Source organism: Pan paniscus, chromosome 5, assembly GCF_029289425.2.
Source record: "Pan paniscus chromosome 5, NHGRI_mPanPan1-v2.0_pri, whole genome shotgun sequence".
In the NCBI taxonomy this organism is placed as follows: domain Eukaryota; kingdom Metazoa; phylum Chordata; class Mammalia; order Primates; family Hominidae; genus Pan; species Pan paniscus.
Window position 1 is genome coordinate 174289987 of NC_073254.2, and position 15326 is coordinate 174305312.

The 15326-nt window shown below is 40.4% G+C and overlaps 1 protein-coding gene across 4 annotated transcripts in view; it reads right to left on the reverse strand.

Annotated features, from left to right (window-relative positions):
• The window catches only part of IPCEF1 (interaction protein for cytohesin exchange factors 1), a 201532-nt gene that overhangs the window by 111223 nt on the left and 74983 nt on the right, over positions 1 to 15326 (reverse strand). The window lies entirely within an intron of this gene.

Sequence of the window (15326 nt, forward strand, 5' to 3'; positions counted from 1 at the left end):
TATACACACACACAAACACACACACACATTTTGAGAAGTGGAAATGTTTTCCTCTTTATGATAAACAATGCAACTAAGATGTGAAAATGTGGCCTATCACTATTATCCAACTTTGAAAACATAGCTAACTCCCCTGCCTCTGAAGTCCCAAACTTTAATAGCAAGATAGGCTCCTTTTGATGTTTGCACTTTGTAGTGGGTTGCCTGAAAAACAAGATATTCTGTGGTTTCAAGAAAAGCAAATGAAAACAAAAGGAAAAAAATCCTCATGTTTTCAACACTGACAAGCAAGAAACTTGTTAAAGATCCACAAGCCACTGAAACTCTCCCCAAAGCAGACAGCTTTTCAACTTCTTCCCAGTGACACCACAAGTACACATTCATGACCTGTTTGTTTCTTACACCAGTGGAGGTCCCCAAATTCTGAGTAATGGAAACTCCTTTTTCACATTAAAAATGCTATATTACATAGATATTAATAAGACATTTATTGGTAAAATGTGAAAGAGATAAACCACAATAAAAAGACTGATAAATTTACTTAATTTAAACCTATTTCTTAAAAAAAAACATTAAAACCTAAATTTAAAAAATCAAGTCTCAAGCTGATAAAAATATCTGAAATAGACATTTAATACATAAGAACCATAAAATAGAGTTCTTACATGTCACAAAGAAGATAATAAGCAAACTAATAGAAGAACAAATAAAGGAAAATTGAAAAAATAAAATACAAATAACTAATGCTTAATCTCATTAGTAATAAAATAAATGCAAAATAAAATACCATGATTCCATTTTTATTCTTCAGGATTGGAAAAAAATTAAGTGATAGAAGTCAATTTGGGTGGAGGTGGAGGTGTGTAGAAAAGAATACTCTCACATGTTGGGATATCAACATGTTACAGGATCTTTGGGTTGTCGCTCTTCTGGCCAGAAACCTCTGTGGCCGGTGGCACCTTTGCCCAAGTTCTTGTCCTGCATCTGGGAATAACGAGGTACACAGAGAAGTAGAGGGGAGCAAGATGAAGAGGAGCTTTATTGAGTGTTAGAACAGCTCAGAGAAGACCCATAGTGGGTAATTCCTCTCCATAGGCAGGTCGTCCCATGGAGTGTTCAGCTTTCAACAGAGAGGAGGCCCTGGAGAGGGCAGCTCCTCTCTGCAGGCAGGTTAGCCAGAAGTCTGCAGCAGCTCTTGGCAGAGAGGAGGCCCTGGAATGGGTTGCTCCTCTCTGCAGCTGGTAGTCCCAATGTCTCTGCAGATCCTGAAGCTCTCAGCAGAGAGGGTAGCTCCTCCCTGTAGCTGGTAGTCCCAGTGTCTCTGCAGGTCCTGAAGCTCTCAGCAGAGAGGGCAGCTCCTCCCTGCAGCTGGTCGTCGGGATGTCTGTTCAGCTCTGGCTGATCTTGGGGCTTTTATGGCCTCAGAGGTGAGGAAATGCACACAGATTGGTCCATGGGTGGCCATGGGAGGGCCCAGAAAGGCACCACCAGTTCCCACTCCAGTTGGTGGGACTGGCAGCCCAGTCCCCAGTCTTCAGGCCCTCCCTGGCCTGAAGGTGGGGTCTCACCAGGGACCTGCCCCCTTCTGCCCTGGAATCTGTCTGCCTCCTGCTGCCGTTCATGGTGCCTGGGCTTGTGGGGACTTTGCTCCCATCAGAGCAGGCACCGACAGCAGGGAGAAGCCAGGCAGCAGGAGCAGGCACTCCTGAGCCTGCAAGGACAGCAGGGGCCTTCCCAGGCCCCTAAGAGTACAGTGATTCCTGAGTCTGGGGGTGGGGTAGGTCCTGTCTGCTCTTTGGAGTGGGAGGCGTGGGTCTGCAGCTACAGCCTGCTCAGCTGTGGTTTGGGTAGCTGCAGCAGCACCCAGGGAGCTCCATCTCAACTCAGAATCTTTCTTTTGTATCCATTTTACCTGCTTAATTCCTAACTATCCCTTAAAGTCCTCTCTGTCCACACCCATTGCCATCATCCTAGTCCAAGCCATCAGCACCTCCCTCTTGGACCACTGCAAGAATATCCTAGCTGATGTCCCAGTTTCTCTCTGGCCCAGTGATTTTTTTCAATGCACATCTGACTATTCACCTCTTTCCTTAAATCCCTACAATGGTCATTGGTCTTTAAATAAAGATCAAAATTGTGAAAACCTCCTACAAGTGAGGCTTTGCACCATCTGACCACGACCTCATCTCCGGCCCTTCCTTGGGTTGTTTCCATATCTGTTTCTATCTCCCTTACTCATTGTCTTTTTTTTTTTTTTTAAGTCCTCGAACACATTTATTTCCATTTCAGAGCCTTGGTGCATGCTTTTTCTCAATAGTCACCACCTAGGATGGCTTATACCATCTAATTTTTCAACTCTCTGACAGAAGGTCACTGCATCAAGAAAACCTTCCCTGAGCCTTGGGAGAGATTGATCCCCTTTTATAGCCTCTCACATCACCTTATTTTTTATTCATAGAAGTTTTCATCATTGTAGTGAATGATTAATTTTGCAATTGGTCCTTTAACATCTGACTCTCCATTATAATATAACCTACCTGAAGGCAGCCACTGTGTCTGGCCTTGTTCATTTATTTGCTGCTGTGTCCTCAGTCTCTGTAGGCAGGGTGGTTCAATATATATTTGTTGAGTAAATGAATTAAATATACAAGCAATAAAACCACTCACTATAGATGAGTTTCCATAAAGGAAATCTATGGATTCCAAATTTTTGTTTTGTAAAATATTGGCATCATGAATATCCCATTAGAAAGCTCCTTCCCAATCTGCAGGATATGGAAATGAGATGGTGTTGATATCATACCTCCTTCGGTCAAAGAGCAAAAGGGTAGAAATAATACGCAGTCACTGGCATGGGTGGTGGAGGTGGGATGGGAGACAGCTAGGGATTGATGTACCTTTGTGGAGTTTGTGTATGAGTGTTTCATTAATAATCTTGGAGTTTCAGTACTTTGTTTCTTTTTTTTTCTTTTCTTTTCCTTTCTTTTTTTAATTTTAAATTAAAAAAAAATAGAGACAGGGTCTTGCTTTGTAGCCCAGGCTGGTCTCAAACTCCTGGTTTTAAACAATCTTCTTGCCTCGGCATCCTAAAGCATTGCGATTACATGAGTGAGCAACCATGCCTGGCCAGTACTTTGTTTCTTGAAGTAGTTGAAACATATGAAATCTAAATTCCACTAAAATGATTCAAAAATAATTTTGGGCAGAAGAACCACCAAAATAAGCTAAGCTCAACTCTTGTTTCTCCTCTTCCAGTCAAAGCCCATGGCCATAATAAAGAAGAATTAGGAAAAGAAATGAGGGCTATGGAGACTCATGTACGTACTTTTGATTGTTTGGACAATGAGAACTGGTTCAGCTAACCAGGTTAACCAGGACACATGGTGTCCATATGTTGATAAGCTAAATAGGTAGCTCCAAGGTTTAGATGAAAATATATATATATAAAGTACATAATAAAAGCAGCTTGTGAGAAAAATAATCCTGGCAAAAGTGTTTTGAAAGTGATAACTTTTCAGTATTCACAGTCCTTTCTGAGAATATCAGTTTAAGCAAAGTGCCTATACATAAGAATTGAAGGAAGAAATAATGACTATTTGATATATCATGAGAATGAATTTTTGAATTACCACAAATTTAAAAATAGATAAGACCCTAACGACAGGGTAACAAAACACTTTTGTATATCAAGAGGTTTCCAGTTCTTTGCTTTCAACAAAATTAAGGAAAAACCTATTTGAATTGTCTATGGATTATGAAAGTAACTGTTGTGATAAATCACCACGAGATATTTGGCATATCCTTGGAAGGAGTTCAAAAAGTGCTCAATTCCTACATATTTACTTACGTGAAAAATATTTCTAAGTGCTTACATACATAAAAACCAATAATAGGATTAGAATTAGTTCTCAACTCTGTCACTGTAGTAATAAGTAATGTTCATTCATGTGTATGTTGCATAATTGGGGGTAATGTCTCATCTATCTAAGTACTGCATATTCAATAAAAATATTTATCTGCTTTATTCAATCATTATCAGTCAAAATGTGTAGTATATAATATTAATGCTTGTTAAATTATGTACCAATAATAATTGTAATAATAACTCTGAATAAAATTTTTTGGCTTAAATAATTTTGTCACCAAAAAATTTTTAAATTAATTTCAATTTTAATATGTATTCTTGGCCAGGTACGGTGGCTCACGCCTCTAATCCCAGCACTTTGGGAGGCCAAGGTGGGCAAATAGCTTGAGATCACGAGTTCAAGACCAGCCTGGCCAACATAGCGAAATCCCATCTCTGCCAAAAATACAAAAATTAGCCAGGTGTGGTGGTGCACACTTGTGGTCCCAGCTACTAGGGAGGCTGAGGTGGGAGGATGGCTTGAGCCCAGGAGGCTGAGGTTGCAGTGAACCGAGATTGTGCCACTGCACTCCAGCCTAGGTGACAGAGCCAGACTTTGTTCCAAAAGACAAACAAACAAACAAACAAACAAAAACTCTTCTTTTAGCTTAAATGTATGATAGAATTATCAATAAAATATTTTCAGGCATAAAAATATGTAATAGGACTTGGCACAGTGGCTCACACCTGTAATCCCAGCACTTTGGGATGCTGAGGTAGGAGGATCACTTGAGGTCAGGAGTTCAAGAGCAGTCTGGGCAACATAGCAAGACCCCATCTCTACAAAAAATAAATAAATAAATAAGAAAAATCAGCCCTGTATGATGGCAGGCATATGTAGTTGGGAGATTGAGGCAGGAGTATCTCTCCCACCCAGGAGGTCAAGGTTGGTATGATAGTGCCACTGCACTCCAGCCTGGATGACAGAGTGGGATCCTGTCTCTTAAAGAAAAAAAAAAATCATATAATAGGATAAAAATCCATATGATAGTGGAATGAAAACATGAGTTTCAGGAGAAAAGAAAACAATGTAAAATGTGCAAGTCCTAAAGTTTACTTTTTAAAAAAATTATAGGACATACCAACTCTTTATGATATCTATATTATATAGATTACTTTTATACAGAAGTATAACCTTTTTTACCATCAATGTTTACAATATGCCAGAAACCACATTTTTTCAACTACATGTATGACAAAAACTTTAGGTGACAATTTGAAGTATAAGGGGGTACATGAGGCTCCTAAGTTCTTTTATGGGTACACAACCAAAAATATATGCTTAAAACTAGGCCGGGTTCAGTGGCTCACATCTGTAATCCCAGCAGTTTGGAAGACCAAGATGGAAGGATCACTTGAGACCAGGAGTATGAGACCAGCCTGGGCAACATAGCAAAACCCTCATTTTTACAAAAATAAAATAAAAATTAGCAGGGTATGGTGATGTGCACCTGTAGCCCCAGCTACTCAGGAGGCTAAGGTGGGAGGATTGCTTGAGCCCAGGAGTTCAAGTCTGCAATGAGCTTTGATTGTGCTATTGCACTCCATCCTGAACAACACAGTGAGACTCTGTCTCTAAAAGAAAACCACTCCACTAAAGTATGTAGATTAGAGTCAAGTAGGTTTAAGTTCAAATCCCAACTCTGCCACTTGTTAAATGAGAAAACTTATGGAAATTGCTTAATGCTCTGACTAGCAAATGCCTCCTCTTTGAATAATAATAACCAACTCATAAGGTGTTTGTGAAAATTAAACGAGATATCATATGGGAAGCACACAGGGCACATGTGTGCATGCTTAGTAAGTGGTAGCAATTACCTAGAATGGGAGCTATTACCTAGAAATAGCTTCATTATACAAAACTATCCTTCCTAATGGAATTAGTATACAACTAAAGGGATTGAACAAGTGTGAAAACAGGTTTCATCAAATAAAATAGCTTTCACACTTCAAGGTTGGTTAAACTCCCTAGCCAACTAACCAATGACATTTTTGGTGCCTTGTTTCAGAGTTTAAGGGAATAGTTATCTCAGTCATATTTAAAACAGTTATCTTCTTTCAAGAACAATTTCTTAACAAACTACAACATGAAACATAGCCAAACCAATGAAATCACTACTTGTTTAAGTTTGTTAAATGAAATAAAATGCATTCCTGATCAACTCTGTAACTGAAAACTAGAAAATATGTTTTGTTAGCAAATGAGTAATAAAGTCAATTTCAAAGAAGAGATTTTCCTTCACATATATTAATAAAGAATCATTCCATTTTGTTTTAATCACAAATTGCATGCTTCTTAAACCAAGTGTGTTTTAGCCATTTTAGAAATTGTTTAGAAAGTTATTTAAGATAGAAATATGGACTCTCATCCTATACTATTTTAAACCCAGAAAATGAACCAAGAATATCAATCCCCAACAAACACACTATTTATAAAGAAGGCTAACATAATCAGTATTTTTTTTAAGAATCAAGAAAAAAATTCCACTAAGGGGATTTATTCATTCAACTGATGCAAAGGTAACTGTCCTGGTTATTCCCTAATAGACATTATCATCTTTGGAATGATGGAGCAAAATAAGTACCATGCCTAATGTTTTACACATTTTTAAAACAAAGATAATTTATTGTGATTTAGAGACGATTTTCCAGTTGAAATAACATAGGAGCTAGGTTGATTCTCTTTCTCACAGAGCCTTAAGTGAAAACAAAACAGGTCTGAACTAAAACGTTTAAAACCCACAGATTAATTTATCCTTTAAAATTATAATGCTGGCATTCAGCAAGACATTATCACAGCAGCAAGTGGATTTATACAAAGTCCACAAACACAGGCAAACAATGTGCGTTATTCTTAAGCCAGAAGCCAGAGCTAAGAGGAAACAAAAAAATGCTTGTTATCCTCGTGGCAGAAGTCTTGATCGTCGACAAGTAGGTAATCCATGTGGCAGCAAACGTCCACACTCTACTGGAGACAAGCACTGTTTATAAGCGAGCGTGTTCTGTTACATGATAGTCCATCGCAGCAATGCCATGGAAAACAGAAGAGAACATTCATCTTCGCTCACATATAAAAGCAAAGGACATGAGATAATCCATTCGTTTTGCCAATTAGTAGGAGATTTCACCTGTCAAGGCAAAGCAGGAGAGAAGGAAGCAAATGCAAGATGACTTCCCTACCAGTCTGTGTACAGTGACATATGCGGCAGGGGAGGTTTGGGGTTGTGACTTTGTTCAGGAACTTTATGAAGGAGAAAATAGCTTCATCCAAATTATTTTAAGCTTTTTTCTTTTTCTTTTTTCTTTTTTTTTCTTTCTTTCTTTCTTTTTTTTTTTTTTTTTTTTTTTTTTTTTTTTTTTTTTTTGAGGCAGAGTCTCCCTCTGTCGCCCAGGCTGGAGTGCAGTGGCGCCATCTCGGCTCGCTGCAAGCTCCGCCTCCCGGGTTCACGCCATTCTCCTGCCTAAGCCTCCCGAGCAGCTGGGACTACAGGCGCCCGCCACCACACCCGGCTAATTTTTTGTATTTTTAGTAGAGACGGGGTTTCACCGTGTTAGCCAGGATGGTCTCGATTTCCTGACCTCGTGATCCACCCACCTCAGCCTCCCAAAGTGCTGGGATTACAGGCATGAGCCACCGTGCCTGACTGCTTTTTTTTTTTTAACTTAAGCTCAAAGTGTCATTCTGATTCCAATCCATTTTCTACTTGCTATAGAATATTCTCATTCTTTCTCTTTCGTTTATCTTCCCTTTTTTATTGTTGTCTTTTCCACTCATTTCGTTGCATTTCTTTCCTGCCTTCTCTCCACTTTGATGATGAATTGACAGATGGTTTTAAGAACCACAGCTTTTTTCAAACAGAGAAACTATGATGCTTAAAATTACTTTATTTTTGACACCATAAAAATACTGCAATCCATCATCTGTGGAGACTGGCAGGCCTCTTCCCTGCTTTCCCCTCACAAATTCCCACATAAGCTGTCAGCCCTGACAATCAAGGCTCAGACACACAAAATCCACAAAGCTAAGGGAGATAAAAGCTTTCTTTCAGCCAATAATGTCAATCTTTCCTCCCAGTGGACCATTTTACCATAGTAACAAACAGGTGGAAAACTGCAAGAGATCTCAAACGATTTGCCTCTTTTACATCCTGGAAGGGCCTACCAAATGCCAATGGCTATTGGCCATGCCCCTCTTGGAGGTACAAAGCTCCCCTGAGTTGCTGAACTACAGGGGTCTCTTGTCCTTCTGTGGGATTCCTGAACCTGAAACTTCTAAAATGTGGTCTGTACCTGCAGGGGCCATTAGACTGGGGCAAGCAGAGACCTGCCGTGGGCCACACCCTGGCCAATCCTCCTCAGAACACCCAGAGCTCAGCCCTGGCCCACATGCACCCTGTGTTGGTTGCGCCCAATCAAGGTTCCCTTTACCAGAACATGGGGTAGACCAGACGCCCTGAAAAGCACTGGGACTTGTTTCTACAGAGTTGGGTTTGTTCTGTGGTTGTCTTAAGTTCCATGACACCTGCCTGGAGAGTAGTTGTTGTCACTGGTTCTCCAAAACAGGGATAGATGTTCAATGATTCCAATGATTTATATAGGCAGGGGTCCTACAATGCATATTTTCACCTACCCCTCAAAGACACATAAACACACACACCCTAGTGGCAGCTCTTGTTCAGTTTTACCAATGCAGACAAAACACACCATCACACCTGCCTCTCCTACGCCAGCTCCAGATCCAAGGAACTTCTAGGAGCCAGTTACTCTAAGATCCAAGCTAGCTGTATGCTGAAGTGTGATTCTAAGGGATTGTGACTGAAACTGCAGGAGCCACCTCAAAAGTTTGTACTGTCCTCAAGCTGCTACATCATATGAGAAAAAGGGCGCCAGCTCCCTAATGAGGACACAGGAAACATTGGTAGCTCCTAGACAAGGTATCAATTATGAGGCCTACTGCAATCTACTACAGTCTGTTCCATGAGCACAGCTTGGTTCCTTCCAGGTCCCAACTCGGGTATCCCCCAAATAACATCCCCAATTCCTAGTTTGCTTCACTCCAGCCGGTGGGGCAAGAGCTGATACAGTGCTCTAGAATGAGCCAGATAGGAATAGCAAGTGATGGCCCTTACCTTTCTGCAATTTGCATCTCTCCATTTCTCCACATGAATAATAATTACATTTTCTGTCTGCAGAAGATGAAATGTTTTTCTACTTGGTGAAATTCAGACAGTGTACATGGCTCTGAGGCAGCCAGTCACTTTATTTCTGCTTTGCCAAACATTATTCCATTCAGTGCCCTTTACACCAAAGTGAGCAGCTATACCCCATACAGCAGAGGACTCTGCAACTGGACATTCACTGGCTAGAAGGCAGCCAAGAAAAAAAAATGATTATAAAAGCTGTCAGCCGCTTGCACCCATTGCTCTAGAGTTGGAGCCAAAACCCCTTTTGTCTGGCTAGATTTTTCCTTAAGAAATATCATTTTAGGGGCCGGGCACGGTGACTCACGCCTGTAATCCTAGCACTTTGGGAGGCCGAGGCGGGTGGATCACTTGAGGTCAGGAGTTCAAAACCAGCCTGACCAACATGGTGAAACCCCATCTCTACTAAAAATACCAAAAAAATTTAGCTGGCCATGGTGGCAGGTGCCTGTAATCCCAGCTACCCGGGAGGCTGAAGCAGGAGAATCGCTTGAACCTGGGAGGTGGAGGTTGCAGTGAGCCGAGATTGTGCCACTGCACTCCAGCCTGGGCAACAGAGAGAGATTCCATCTCAGAAGAAAAGAAAGAAAGAGAGAGAGAGAGAAAAGGAAAGAAAGACAGAGAAAAGGTGGGAGGGAGGGAGGAAGAAAGAAAAAAAAGAAAAGAAAAGAGGGAGGGAAGGAGGGAGGGAAGGAGGAAATAAAAGAAAAGATCATTTTAGGGGCCTTGTAATTTTGCAAAGGTCGTGCCCAAGGGTTATCAGACAAGAGAGACCATAAGGAGATAAACTACTGTATATAATCATGGTGAGGGCTGCTTTGCCCAGAATAGAGTGACTTCTCTTGGAGGCTCTTATAATGATATTTGGCAGAACTGTTGCAAACTGTTTTCAGTCTTCACAGCAAGGTTGTAAAGTAACTTATACTTTAACACGTGAAAAAACGAATATACAGAGTGGGTGGACTAACTAGTTTATATAGGTAGCAAGTTAAAGCCAAATTTGAATTCAGATTTTCAGACTCCAGGTCCAGGGCCCTATGGTCATCAGCAGTGCTGTCTCAATAATCTTTGCCTTTTCAAATTCTCCTTAGAAGCAGGCTTTTATTTTCTTTTTGCAAACAGTAGATCTCATTACATTCTTAGAGAATGAATGAGTCTAATAATTCTTACAGACACTCAGGGCAAGACATGCAGTAGGCACCTAACAAATATCTGTTGACTTATATTGGCCCTGCCTCAACTTTAGGACAAGTTAGAATGAGTAAGCTATTTACTAAATTTAGACAATTCAGAGGGACCTACGGTGACGAGCAGTGATAATGTGGCTGCCAAAGGGCTACTCGTGGGATCACAGATCAGCTGCCACTGTGCGGTCTGGAAGGGTCTGATCAGCAGGCAATACAGCTCTCAGAAAGAGACACTGACGAGCTGCACGCAGCTTGTTTGGGAATTGCGCATCCTAGGTGAGGCTTCATTCAGAAACTATGAAGGGCTCACGTCCTGGTCAGAATCCCACATGGGCAGGCTATGAATTGAAGGCTTAAACCATATCATGCTGGAAACCACACAGGCACAAGGACCTCAATTTTGCATCTGCTGAAAAATCTGGGTTAGTGTCTCCAAAACATCTAAAGCAAGAATGAGAGATGTCACTAAAACACACCTATTTATTCTTTAGGAAGAACTGTTAAATTAAAGTCATTCTTAAATACCCCCCATCCCAAATGGAGATATTTGTTGACACAATCCACATAAGCGAATGCCGTCAGGAATAGATTCGCTTTCTCTGAAATCATAACATGTATGCAAAGAGACACCTAGTGGAAGAACACCTAAGTACAATATTCAGCTTAAGACCAAAGATTAAATCGTCCAACTCCCTAATTTGACATTCTTTCAATTTCAATAGCGCATTTTTTTAAACCACTAGAATCATAAACTCAGAAATCTAAGTTTTCAAAAAGAAAATGTTCTATTTGTTTTTCCAGGAAGCATTGGCTCTTTTATTGGTTGTTGTTGTTGTTCATTAGACTATCTTACTGTATACATTACTGCGAAGTAATACAAAAATTACAGAGCAGACTGCAGCTGGCCAGCCACTTTACTTCACCTTTCCCTGAACACATGTGGGCTTATTTTTTTGTTTCCATTCCTTTATAGACTTTGCCTGTGAGATTTTCCGCTTGTCTTTGGGTTGCTTTTTTCTTGCTTTTAACTAGGTAAAGCCAAAGACTTTTTTTTTCCAGCCAGCTTCCTGTGGTCCGCCCAGCTTCCTGTGGTCCACCCACTCTCGTCTTTACATGCTCACTTTCCCACTCGTACCTCACCTACACTGGATACCGCGCCCACCTCCTCATCTTCCATGCACACATGCACCTTCCTCTCTCCCTCCTGCCCTAGATACCTTCATTTAACCTCAAAAGGAAAACTTTGTTATCACAAAATAGAAGGAATCACCTATTTTTTTTCTTTACTCCATAGTACTAAAATTCAGCTATGACAAACGTTGAGATTATTATTTTTAAACTCCTGCATAGAAAAAAAGTTTAGATTGGAAATTAATTTTTAATTTAACAGATATGTTTATTGCAATTTCTATGACCTCACAGGCGCCACTTCATGGGATTTTACATCTGAAAGAGGAACATGTGCTCTAGCAGAAGCCAGACTGACATTCACCAGGTCCAGGTCTCCTGACACTGCTGTGCTACAAAGAGCCGAGCCCTGTGGACAGGTCCGGGAGAATGAGACGCCAAGTAGAGAATGGGAATCCAAGAGACGCCAAGGCTCCAGACGTATGGATGCAAAAGTGATCTTGAAAGTAGAGATCCTCCGATCCTAGCCACCCCAGCTAAAGTCACATGGGTCAAAGATGAACTGCCAAGCCAAGTCAACCCCTCTCCAAATTCCTGTCATGGTCAAAACAAAAAGGTCCTTACTCCACTGTTTTCAATAAGTAAGAAGGTCCTTATTCCTACATCACATGCTTGATGGTGACATGTTGAAACCTTTTCCTTTGATATTAGGAATAAGCCAAAGATTCTCATTATCACTTAACAACATTGTCTCAAAAGTACTGGAAAACAATGGTAAAAATATATATATATATGATTAAAAGGTAAAAAATCAAGATTGTCAGTATTTTCAAATGATATAGTTTTACATGCAGAAAGAATCTACACATTAATAATTACAATTAAAAAGTGGGCCAGGCGTGGTGGCTTATGCCTGTAATCCCAGCACTTTGGGAGGCTATGGTGGTGGATTGCTGGAGCTCAGGAGTTTGAGACCAGCCTGGGCAACATGGTGAAACCCTGTCTCTACCAAAAATACAAAAAAAAAAAAAAAAAAAAAAAAAAAAAAAAAAAAATGCTGGTCATGGTGGTGTGCACCTGTGGTCCCAGCTACTTGGGAGGCTGGGGTGAGAGGATCCCTTGAACCTGGGGGATAGAGGTTGCACTGAGTTGAGATCGTGCCACCGCAAAAAAATCATAGACAGAGCCAGACCCTGTCTCAAAATAAAAAAAAAAAAAAGTGGGCATAAGAAGGTTGCTAGCTACAAAGCCAATATATTAAAATCAACAACATTTCTACCAGCCACCAACAGTTTGAAAGTAAAATTTCTAAGATAGCAATATCATAAAAATTCAAATATGTTAGAATGAATCTAATAAAAGATGTATAAGACTTCAATGAAGAAATCAATTTTTGAAAGAAACTTTAAAAAGGTATAAATAAATGGAAAGATGTCATGTGTTCATTCATTGGAAGACTCAATATTGTGAAGATGACTCTGGCTAGTGCTTTTCCTTTGCCATTCGTTATCTTCATTATTCTGTGGTCATAAGGATATCGTCCTACTTTTCCTTCTACGAATTTTATTGTCTTGTCTTCCTTATTGGATCTACAATTTACTTGCAATTGATTTTCTATTATGGTTTCAAATAGGGGTCAAGTTTCATCTTTTAAATTAATAGCCAATTACCTCAGTATCATCTATTGAAAATACTGTCATTTCCCCCACTGGTTCTAACCATAAAGGAAAAGCTGTAAGTTGAAACACATTAGAATTCAGAATTCCCATTCATCAAAAGACAACCTTAGGGACTGAGAAAACAAGCAAATGAATGAGAAGAGGTATGTGCCATACATATAACATGCACGAGGCCATGCATCCAGAATCTATAAAGAACTCCCATGAATCAATAAGGAACAGGCAGAAAACCTAAGACAAAAATGAGAAAAGACTTACTAGGCCTTTGACAAAGAAGGAACATCAATTAGCCAATATACATAGGAGAGACACCAATCATTAACAATCAGGAAATGTTAATGTTAATGTTAATCCTCATTAACAATCAGGGAAATGCAAGGCAGAACAGCAATGAAACATAATTAAACAGCCACCAAAACAGTGTAATTTTAGAAGACTGACAATGCCAAGCGTTGGCAAGATTGTAGAACCAGTGAAAACTCAAAATATTGCCAGTGGAAAATTATTTTGGAAAAGTGTTTGGCAACACCTGCTAAGGTTAATTACATGCATAGTCTATGCCCACAACCTTTACTCTAAAATGTATATGCCTCAGATATGTGCGCAAATGTATGCTGAAAATGTGTAACAATGGTTCTATCCAGTTCATTAATAACAACCAGAACAAAAAACAGGGCTGGGCATGGTGTCTCATGCCTATAATCCCAGTGCTTTGAGAGGCCAACATGGGAGGATCACTGGAGGCCAGGAGTTCAAGACCAGCCTGGGCAACAAAGTGAAACTCTATCTCTACAAAGAGGTAAATCATTTAAAAAATTGTTAAAAAAAAAAAAAGTCCATCAATGGGAAAATGAATAAATAAATTGTGGTACAGTCATTACAATGAACTACATAGCAATCAAAAAGAAAAAGACTACTTCTATCCACAGTGAAATAACATTGAGAGAAAGAAGCTAGACACAAAAGAATATAAACAATATGATTCCATTTATATAAAATAATAGAGCAGCCAAAACTAGATCATAGTGTTTAGGGAAGTGTACTTGGGTCATAAAATTATCACAAAATGCAACCACAATGACCACAAATGGCAGGAGAGTGGAAACCTTTGAGGAGGAATCAGGAATTATTTATTGGAATGGGTACAAGAGGGGATTCGGGATCCCGATGGTATTCTATTTCTTGACTCAAGTGGCAGTTGCAAGAATTTACACTTTATGATAAATCATCTAGCTATTCCATTTTTTTCATGTTTTCCACTGCATGTATGTTATATTTCAAAATAAAAGTCATTTTGAAAAGTGAGAACTAGGCCAGATGCTATGGCTTATACCTGTAATCCCAACACTTTGGGAGGCCAGAGCGGAATGATTGTTTGAGGCCAGGAGTTTGAGACCAGCTTGAGCAACATACTGAGAATCCCCATCTCAACAAAAAAATTTAAAAATTAAGGCCAGTCGCAGTGGCTCATGCCTGCAATCCCAGCACTTTGGGAGGCCGAGGTGGGTGGATTACTTGAGGTCAGGAATTCAAGACCAGCCTGGGCAAGATGGTGAAACCCCGTTCCTACTAAAATACAAAAAAAAAAAAAAAAAGCCAGGCATGGTGGTGTATGTCTGTAATCCCAGCTACTTGGGAGGCTGAGGCAAGAGAATTGCCTGAACCCGGGAGGTGGAGGTTGCAGTGAGGCGAGATAGCGCCATTGCACTCCAGCCTGGGTAACAGAGCAAGACCTCATCTCGGAAAAAAAAAAAAAATTTTTTTAAAGTAGCCTTGTGTGGTGGTGCATGCCTATAATCCTAGCTACTTAGGAGGCTGAGATGGAGGATCACTTGAGCCCAGGACTTTGAGGTTGCAGTGAGCCATACTGCACTCTAGCCTGGATAACAATGTGAAAGCTTGTCTCTAAATAAATAAATAAACTCTTGTTGAAGATTTTAGTTTTCCTTGAAGTGAAATGGGCAAGCCTGGCCAGTCATGGTGACTCACGCCTATAATCCCAGCACTTTGGGAGGATGAGCCAGGTGATAACTTGAGGCCAGAGTACGAGACCAGCCTGGTCAGCATGGTGAAACCCCGTCTCTACTGAAAATATAAAAATTAGCCTGGAGGCCGGGCACTGTGGCTCACGCCTGTAATCTCAGCACTTTGGGAGGCTGAGGTGGGTGGATCACCTGAGGTTAGGAGTTTGAGACCAGCCTGGCCAACATGGTGAAACCACGTCTCT